We start from the raw sequence: 10,624 nt of genomic DNA, 5'->3' as shown, positions 1-10,624 counted from the left end.
AAAGCACCTACTTAGAACAAGCTAAGCAAAAACGCAGCGACCACGGTTCAATCCCCAGCACCACATGCCAGCCAGCCCCGCCCCCTGGTGTGCTGAGCTGGCCACACACACACTAAATAAATAAATAAATAAATTTTAAAAAAAATAAAAAATAAAAATAAGATGGGTATACAGTATGGTTACTGCAGTTAATACATTGTATTCTTGAAAAGCATAAAGTGTCACCACCACAAAAGGGCCAGCTATGGTGCTACATGCCTATAAATCCAGCACATGGGAATGGAAGAATCACAGTTTTGGGCCCAGTCTAAATGGCAGACAAAAGGGATGGGATTATACCTCAGTGCCAAACTTTAGGTTCAGGCCCCAGCTCTGCAGAAGAATTTGTCAATATTGTGTACACATGTAACTATTGCAGGAATGTTCAATGTGGAAAATTGATACTGTTGGGCCTCTTTAGTATTTTTGTCTCAACTCACGGAGTACAGATTAAGTAGGGAACAAACCCAAGGGGCCCTGAACAGATAAAAAGTGTCTTGCTGGTGGTCACTAACCTAGGAATATTTTCATGCATGCAGTCTTCATATTTCTCTTATTACAAATACTTTTTTAGCCCAGGCCTGTAATCACAGCAGTCAGATAGCAGAGGCAGGAGAATTTGCACAAGTTGGAGGCCAACCTCAGCTACATAGTAAATTCAAGACCAGGCTGAAATACCAAGACCCTGTCTTCCACAATAAAAACAAATACTGCTCTGTGTGTAGATTCAGGGAGATACTCCTTTGATACAATGATCAGTGGTAAATTGACAGACATTCCTGAAGACTTATGTGCAAAAACAAGGCCTAAGTAACTATCCTACTGTTGCCTGAGGGACACCTGGAAGTTCATACAAGCATGGAGCTTCATTTGGAAGTGAAAAGTTCTGGAAATGACTGGTGATGGTGAATGTGCAGCAACAGGAATATATTTAATGCTGCAAAATTATACAAATGGTTAAAATGTGAATTTTTAAAATATACAGCAAATACTTAAAAGATCCAGATAACTTACATGGTGCTATGTAACTCTACTGCTTTTTTATTTTTTTATTTTTTTTCGGAACCGAGGCTTGAACTCAGGCCCTTATGTTTGCCAGGCAAGTGCTTATTTTACTGAGCCATCTCCCTGGCACCTCTACTGCAATTTTGATCTGCAAAAAAGATAACTAATGAAGTGACTTGCAAGCATTGTGACTGTTGCATGTGTAGTGCCTAGAACAATGCCTACCGTGGAGCAGGTGACTAGATAATACGAGTGAATGAACAGGGACCGTTTCAGAAAATGAGGCTTTGGGCCTACTCAGTAATTCCAATCAGAAAGTTCATCCAGGGGCTGGGAGATAGCTCAGTGGAATAAGCGCTTCCCTGGCAAGCGTAAGGACCTGAGTTCAATCCCCCATTCCACCAAAAAAAAAAAAAAAAAAGAAAAGAAAGAAAGAAAAAGTTCATCCAGTTAGTGTAGTTTGAAGAATTAGAGCATACAAAGTATGATAAAGTGTGTAGGCTGAAAATATTTCCATCCAGTAATTGTTTAGTAAGGCAAGAAAGATGCCAGGTCAACATAATTATAAAAATTTGTTTCTTGGGGCCAGGGAGATGGCTCAGTAGAAGAAGCACTTGCCTGGCAAGCGCAAGGGTCTGAGCTCAATCCCCGGTTCTGAAAAAAAAAAAAAAAAATTGTTTCTTAAATCACCTTGGAAATTCATTTTCATGGAACACTTGGGTCTCTGATAATGTCAGGTACATGAACATTCTGTTTGATATTAAGAAAATCATGTGGGGGCCAGGGAGATGGCTCAGTGGAATAAGCACTTCCCTGGCAAGTGCAAAGGCCTGAGTTCAATCCCCAGTTCCACAAAAAAAAAAATCATGTACAAAGAGGTCACAACAGTAATGTTCTTTTCATGAAACTTAAATAGTAACATGAGGGACTGGTGAGATGGCTCAGTGGTCTAAAGCACCTACTTGGAACAAGTTTGGCAAAGGCCAGGGACCGTGGTTTGATCCCCCAGCACCATATGCCAGCCAGCCCCGCCCCCAGATGGGTTGAGCTGGTTACACACACACAAAATAAATAAATAAATAAATAAATAAATGTTAAATAAATAAATAGTAACATGAATACATGCATTACTTTTCAAGTATTGTAGAACTTTTTCCCTTTGGTAGCTGGGATCAAAAGAATCTGAGTGTAGTAGGCAAGTTCCCTACAACTGAGCCACATCCACCTAAATTTAATCTCAGAACTTTAAAAAATACCAAGGGAATTATTGAAACTGTCCTACCAATTTGGTTTGAAATTGTCTCATTGCTATTTGTTTCTCAATAAAATTATGGAAAAAAAAAAAAAAAAGTACCAAGGGGCCGGAGAGATGGCTCAGTGGAATAAGCACTTCCTTGGCAAGTCCAAAGACCTGAGTTCAATCCCCAGTGCCGCAAAAAAAAAAAAAAAAAAGTACCAAAACTCAAAAGCAGAAATACAAACTATTTTATTGTATTGTAGGTGTATGTAGATCCTTCACCCATTTATATCACTAGTACTGTAAACATAATCCCCAAATGTATGTATTTACCCTTAATGGAGTCTTATGAGAATCCTCTTCATTGGGGTGTCATGTGAAATTCAAGTAAACTGTCAGAAAAAAGCTTGAGCCAGGCCTGGCACTTGCGTGTAATCCCAGCATTCTGGAGAATGAACCAAGAGAATCACAATTTGGAGGCCAACAAGGGCCATTTAGCAACTGAGACCTTGTCTCAAGATCTCTCTCAAAATGGGATGTAGAGGGCCAGGGAGATGGCTCAGTGGCACAGCACCTGCCTTGCAAGTGTAAGGTCCTGAGTTTGATTCCCAGTGCCAAAAAAAGAGATGTAGCTCAGTGTTAAAGCTCTGGCTTCATTCCTCATCCCCATGCCCCCAAAAAAAAGTTTTGATGGGGGCTGGGGAGATGGCTCAGTGGAATAAGTGCTTTACGCAAGGGCCTGAGTTCAATCCTCAGTTCTGGGAAAAAAAAAAAAAAAAAAAAAAAATTTTGGGGGGGGTGGGTTTTTTTCTTCTTTTTTTTTGGCAGAACCAGGGATTGAACTCAGATCCTTGCGTTTGCCAGTCAAGCGCTTATCCTACTGAGCCATCTTCCCGGCCCCTATAGGTTTTTTTTTTTTTTTTTGCAGAACTGGGGATTGAATTCAGATCCTTGCGTTTGCCAGTCAAGCGCTTATCCTACTGAGCCATCTCCCCGGCCCCTCCCTATAGGTTTTGATGGTTGCCATTCTCATCGTGGTGCTAGAAAAGTAGCTTGGAATTTATTGAAAGGCTAAAGTCTCATGCAGAAGAGAGGTTTTGTTAACTGCTTACACTGCTACATAGACTTTGTTAAGTACTTATACTGTTACACAGGATAGGGGCTGGGAAGATGGCTCACTAAGTGCTTGCTTGGCAAACGCAAGTGCCAGAGTTCAACCCCGGGTTCTGCAAAAAAAAAAAAGAAAGAAAGAAAGCATGAGACAGGGTGGAGGAGCTAGATGAAATTGTTGTGAAGATCATATAGAAGAATGTATATGGGAATGAACAAACTTGTAGGATAGAGTCCAGAATGAACTCAAGAACTCATGAAAACTTACATAATGAAAATGACATTTCAAGCAAGACATGATGGCCTATGCCTATAATTCTAGTTCCTGGGAAGGCTGACACAGGAAAATCACTTCAAGTTCAGGTGAGTAACAGTGAGATCTGTCTCAAAAATAAAAACTGACTGTAGGATTTAGCTCAGTATGAAGGCCCTGGGTGGTACAGTCCTCAGTACAAAAGAAAATTTATTTCATTTTGGTAGGAAAAGGGCAGTCATTAATGCATGATTATAGTTAGTTTACTAAATGTTTACTAATACTCAATACAGTACAAGAACAGCAACAAATATAATCTAAAATTGAATTTGGAATAAACATAGTGGTATACACCTGTAGTGCCAGCACTTGAGAGGCTGAAGCAGAAGGACTGCCCAGAGTTCAAGGCCAGCCTGTACTGCATAACAAGACCCTGTCTCAGAAAGGAAATAAATGGGGCCAGGGAGCTAGCTCAGTAAAATAAGTGCCTGCCTGGCAAGTGCAGGGTCCTGAATTCAATCCCCCGTACTGCAAGAAAAAGAAAAAAAAAAAAAAAAAAAGGCAAACAAAAGAGGGCCTGTGAGATAGTTCAGTGGTCTAAAGCCCCTGCTTAGGCAAGCACTCAGGGACCACGTTTTTGATCCCTGGCACCACATGCTGGGCCAGCCTGCCTCCAGGGTAGACTGAGCCGGCCACACACACACACAAAAAAAGCAAATGAGTGAATGTTATAAATTTTCATAAGTGTGAAAATAATATTTTTAAGGATGTGTTATGTGGGGCCAGTTGAATAAGTTCTTGCCTGGCAAGCTCAAGGGCCTGAGTTCAATCCCCGGTTCCGCCAAAAAAAAAAAAAAAAAGATGTGTTATGTACATGTACAAACTTTCCACAATGTAATTGTGTACTACAAACATACTAATAAAAAACTTTTTAAAAAAGAATATGGCATTTTGCTTCTAGGGAGAACATCATCATACTAGAAAATGTAGGCTGAAGTATTTGTGGTAAAGTGTCATGATAATTGCAGCCTGTCATGCAGTTCCAACAAAAAACCCAAAGTGTGTACATATATGGCGGTAAACCCAAAAAAAGTATATGGGTGTTCATTGTTATCTCAATTTTTCGCTAGATACAAGTTTATTTAAATAAAAATCTCAGGGCCGGGGAGATAGCTCAGTAAAATAGGCTCTTGCCTGGCAAAGGGCTCAGTTCAATCCCCTGTTCCACAAATAAATAAATAAATAAATAAATAAATAAATAAATAAATAAAATCTCAGTGGGCGTGGTGGCGCATGCATCTAATCCCGGCACTCAGAAGGCTGAGGAAGGAGGATCACTGTGAGTTTGAGACCAGACCAGTTTCAGAAAGACACATTAAAGTGAAAGGAGGGAAAGGGGAAAGAAAAGGGGGGGGGGATTGGGGGAAGGGAGGAAGGGCAGGCCAAATAGTTCAGTGGATTAAAGTGCCTGCTTAAGCAGACACAGGAGCTGGGAGTTCAATCCCCTGGCCTGCCATGCGGGCCGTGCTCCTGGGGGCCCTGCTCCTGGGGGCACGCTGAGATGGCAATTGAGACTGGGCATGGTGGCATGTGCCTGTAATCCCAGCACGTGGGAGGCTGTAAACAGACGGATCACTACGGGTCCGACCTATGCAGTGACACCCTGTCCTAAATACTAAATAAGGGGCTGGAGAGATGGCTCAGTGGTCTAAAGCACCTACTTGGAACAAGCTTGGCAAAGCACAGGGAGCGCGGTTCGATCCTCCAGCACCACATGCCAGCCAGCCCCGCCCCCTGGTGGGCTGAGCTGGCCACACACACACACACACACACACACACACACACATAAATAAATAAATAAATGAAATTTAAAAAATAAATAAAATTTTGGTACTGGGGATTGAACTCAGGACCTTGTGCTTGCCAGGCAGGTGCTTATTCCACTGAGCTATATCCCTGGCAAAACTTACTTTTAAAAGCAAATGAAAAAAAAAAAAAAAAGCAAATGAATTGGGCTTGTTGGTACATTACTGTAATTCCAGCAGCTCTCTGGGAAGCTGAGGCAGGAGGATCACAAGTTCAAGCCCAGCCTTGGTAACATAGCAAGACTCTGTCTCAAATCAAAAAGGACTGGGCATGTAGCTCAATGCAAAGGCCCTGGGATCAATCCCTCACACTGCAAAAACGAACAACAAAAACATGCTGTGCTGGGAATGAAATTCCGTGGTATAGAGCACCCCTAAATTGGGTCACAAGAACTGAAAAAAGAAAAAAAGATAAGCTAACTACTGTGAGTTGATCACTACACAATATATACATGAATCAAAATATAACATTTATCAAGCAGGCGCAGGGGCCGAGGGTTCCATCTGTGCAGGTCCCGCCCTCGGGGCGTGCTGAGACTGCAATTGAGACTAGGCGTGGTGGGGCGCACTTATAATCCCAGCTCTTGGGAGGCTGTAAACAGGAGGATCACTATGAGTCCGATCTGGGGAAGATGGCTCAGTTGAATAAGTGCTTGCCTGGCAAGCCCAAGAACCTGAGTTCAATTACCGGTCTGAGAGAGAGAGACAGAGAGAAAACACTATGAGTCCTATCTAGTAGTGAGACCCTAAACACCCTGTAGGCCCTTTCCTTAAAAAATACAAATAAAATAAAATTTACCTCAAAATATGTACAACTATGTCTTTTTTAAAAATTTTATTTATTTATGTGTGTGTGTGGCCAGCTCAGCCCACCAGGGGGCGGGGCTGGCTGGCAAGTGGTGCTGGGGGATTGAACCGTGCTTGCTTTGCTTTGCTAAGCTTGTTCTAAGTAGGTGCTTTAGACCACTGAGCCATCTCACCAGCACCGTACAACTATGTCTTGATCGAAAAATGATTGAAGGGGCTAGGGAGATAGCTCAGTAAAATAAGCACTTGAGTTCAATCCCCGGTTCCGAAAGAAAGAAAGAAAGAAAGAAAGAAAGAAAGAAAGAAAGAAAGAAAGAAAGAAAGAAAGAAAGAAAGGAAGGAAAGGAAAGGAAGAAGAAAGAAAAGAGAGAGAGAGAGAAAGAAAGAAAGATTAAAATTTTTAAGTAACATTCAATGGGATTACATTTTAGGCAGAGAAAATTGTTCTAGAAAGCTAAAAAACGGGGTTGGCCAGATAGCTCAGCAGACTAAAGCCCCTGCTCAGGCAGACACAAGGTCTAGGGTTCCACCCCAAGCGTGTGTGCCGGCCCCGCCCCCAGGGCGTGCTGAGAGGGCGACTGAGACTGGGTGTGCTGGCAGGCGCCTGTAATCCCAGCAAGCGGAAGGCTGAAAACAGAAGGATCACTATGAGTTTGATCTATGTAGTGAGACCCTGTAGACCCTGTACTAGTTTTAAAAACAAAAAACTAGAGAATGTTCTAGTGATAGTTACATAATTGTGCATGTACCAAGTTCCACTCCATTATACACCTTAATACAGTCAAACAGTAAATTGTTTTACAAAAGTGATGCTACAAAGTTTTCCTATTCTCTCTTTTTTGTTTTTTAATCTTGGTGCTGGGAATCAGGGTCTTCACATTGAACTACATCCTAACCATTTTCCCTCTTTATACTTTGTTTTAAAACAGAATCTCACTAGCTCATTAAATTACCAGGTTGCCCAGGCTGTGGTTGAACTTTCCATTCTCCTGCCTCAGCCACCAATCTTGCATCTCAGAGTGTAGGATTACAGACCTGTGCCATCGCATCCAGCTCAAAGAATGCTTATTCAGCCCAATTCTGCTATTTCTTCTCTTCTAGCAAGAAAACATTATAAAATTTTCATCTCTGCTCAGTATATTTTACCAAATGTGATTTAAAAACCACCTACAGTAATCATCAACATTAAGTATAAATTCAGTTCTGATATCTACTCATATTTCTCTGTATATAAAATATATATACTTTGCATAAAAAGATAAAAGTTTATGGTGTGTTATGTGTCATAATCATATTGATATTCAGTTGTGACTACACATTTTATCACCTCTAGAAAGTCAAACCCATAAAGCAAACAAAACAAAACGAAATAAACATAAAGTTTCAGGATATTGTGGTTTTGAAAAACTGGTCTATATTCTTAATCTGAATAAAATTCCCAAAGAAAGTTTCTTTTTCTCTCCCTCCCTGCCTCTTTCTCTATTTCACCCCTTTACTTTTCTCTCTCTCTCTCTTTTTTTTTTTTTTTCCCGAAACGGGGATTGAACTCAGGCCCCTGAGCTTGCCAGGCAAACACTTATTCTACTTAGCCATCTCCCTAGCCTGACTTTTCTCTTTCCACCTACTCCTTTCTTCCGTTCTCCCTTGATTCTCTCCCTCTCATCAGGGCTTAAACTATCCTCCTGACTCAGTTTCCTGAGGAGCTGGAACACAACCTAAAACTGTGTGCCACATCTGGCTTTTTAAATTTATAAATTTAAAATAAGGACCAGGGAGATGGCTCAGTAAAATAAGTGCTTCCCTGGCAAGCTCAAGGGTTTGAGTTCAATCCCTGGTTCCACCAAAATAAATAAATAAGTACATAAATAAATATATAATAAGGGGCTGGCCAAAGAGCTCATCAGATTAAAGCCCCTGTAAGCAGGTACAGGGGCCAGGAGTTTGATCCCCAGGCCCCCCCCAGGGCTCGATGAGATGGCAACTGATACTGGGTGTGGTGGCATGCGCCTGCAATCCCAACTCTTGGGAGGCTGTAAGCAGCAGATCACTGGGTCCGATCTATTATTACTATTTTTTTTTTTTTTTGCGGAACCAGGGATTGAACTCAGGCCTTTGTGCTTGCAAGGGAAGCACTTACTCAACTGAGCCATCTCTTTGGCCCCCACTGAGTACGATCTAGTAGTGAGACCCTGAACATCCTGTAGATCTTTCCCCAAAGTACAAAAATAAATAAATAAATAAATAAATAAATAAATAAATTTAAAATAGGGTCACTACATGCCTTTCACAGAGTTGTGGGCTGTGTATTTGCACCAAAAAAATGAAAACAAGCTAGGTTTGGGAGCAAAAACCTGTAGTCCCAACACTCTGGGAGACTGAGGCAGGAGGATCACAAGTTCAAGCCCAGCAAGAACAATTTAGCAATTCAGTGAGACCCTGTCTCAAAATAAAAAAGGACTGGGGCCCTAGTTCAATGTGAAGGCTCTAGGTTCAATTCCCAGTACCTCAAAACAAAAACTCTCAGCAGTTATGTTAACATTTAATGAGAATTTGCTGCATTTAAGGCTGAATACTATATAATACCACACTTTCTTTCACTCAGATGCACAGTTTAATGTCCTGGGAAATTAGAAATGAAAAATAGACCCTACTCCTCAAAAGTTCTCTGAGCTCATTAATTTACTTGGACCCCAAAATAAATTAGACCTCTTTGTTAAGTTTAGACTCACCCAGAGGTGTGACAAAAAAAAAAATCCTTTTACGTGATAAATGTTTTAGCTGGTATGATAGTGCGCATCTGCAATCTCAGCATTTGGGAGACTGAGGCAAGAGGAAGTTGAAGGACAGCCTGGGCTACATGGTTAGCTCAAGGCCAGCTAGAACTACATAGGAAAACCTTGTCGTGAGCCGGGGAGATAGCTCAGCGGACTAAAGCGCCTGCTTAGGCAAGCTTTGGGGACCAGGATTCCATCTCCCTCACTACGTGCCACGCCAGCCCCGCCCCCAGGCAGGCTGAGCCAACCACAGTGTTCTGGTAAAAGTGGCATAAGCCTGTAATCCCACTGGGGAGGCTAAAAACAGAATAACTATGAGTCCAAGCTGCATAGTGACACCCTGTAACAACCAAACACATTTTTTTAAAAAAGAAGAAAAAAAGACTGGGTGTGGTAGTGCACATCTATAATCCCAGCACCTGGAAGGCTGAAAACAGGAGGATCACTGTGAGTCTGATCTGTGTAGTGAGACCCTGAAGACACTGTACTAAGTAGATTAAAAAAAAAAAAAGACCTTGTCTTAATTTATTTTTTTTTTATTTTTTTATTTTTTGGCGGAACTGGGGACTGAACTCAGGCCCTTGCACTTGCCAGGGAAGTGCTTATTCCACTGAGCCATCTCCCCGGCCCCAAAGGGGGTGGGGAGGCTTATTTTTGTTTTTTGGTGCCGAGGACCGAACCCAGGGCTTCCAGCTTGCTAGGCAAGCATTTTGCGGCTGAGCCAAATCCCCAGTCCAAGACCTTGTCTTAAAAAAAAAAAAAAAAAAAAAAGGAATGTAAATAAAATTCTGATTGCCTGGCAAGCACAGGGTCCTGAGTTTATATCTCCAGTACCACAAAAATAAATAAATAAAAAGAAAAATAATTAAATCCTGACACAAGAAGAGGGAGACATTATTTCTAGTTGGATGATCAGAGAAGCTTTCCTGGAAAATAACTCAATTGAGACCAGCCTATATGTGAATCTAAAGTGTGCAACATTTGAAACCTAACAACTTGTAGTTAAGTCCATGTATTACAAAATGATAAGAACAAAGAAGGTGACTTTAAAAGCTGAAGCAGGGCCTGGGAGATAGCTCAGTAAAATAAGTGCCTGACTGGCAAGTGCAGGATCCTGAGTTCAAACCCTGGTACCACAAAAAAAAAGGGGGGCTGAAGTGCATGGCCAAGAGCAAGAGTAAAGGAGGGCAGGGGGAAGGGAAATTTTAAAAAATTAAGGTGTGTCATGTACCAACTCCCCACTCCCTACAATGAATATGATAATTATTGCTGTAAACATGTACTAATGAAATACAATAAAATAAAACTTAAAGTGCACAGTGATATCTGCATTTTAATTTTATTTATTTATTTATGGCAGAACTGGGGATTGAACTCAGGCCCTTGCGTTTGTCAGACAAGTGCTTATTCTACTGAGCCATCTCCCCAGCCCCTGAATTTTAATTTTATAGACATGAAATATTTTATTTGGGGCTGGAGAGATGGCTCAGTGGTCTAAAGCACCTACTTTGGAACAAGCTTGGCAAAGCACAGG

This window comes from Octodon degus, unplaced genomic scaffold (genome assembly GCF_000260255.1).
Source record: "Octodon degus isolate 3935 unplaced genomic scaffold, OctDeg1.0 scaffold00015, whole genome shotgun sequence".
In the NCBI taxonomy this organism is placed as follows: domain Eukaryota; kingdom Metazoa; phylum Chordata; class Mammalia; order Rodentia; family Octodontidae; genus Octodon; species Octodon degus.
The sequence above is the reverse complement of the archived record's forward strand: the minus strand, read 5'-3'. Positions refer to the sequence as shown.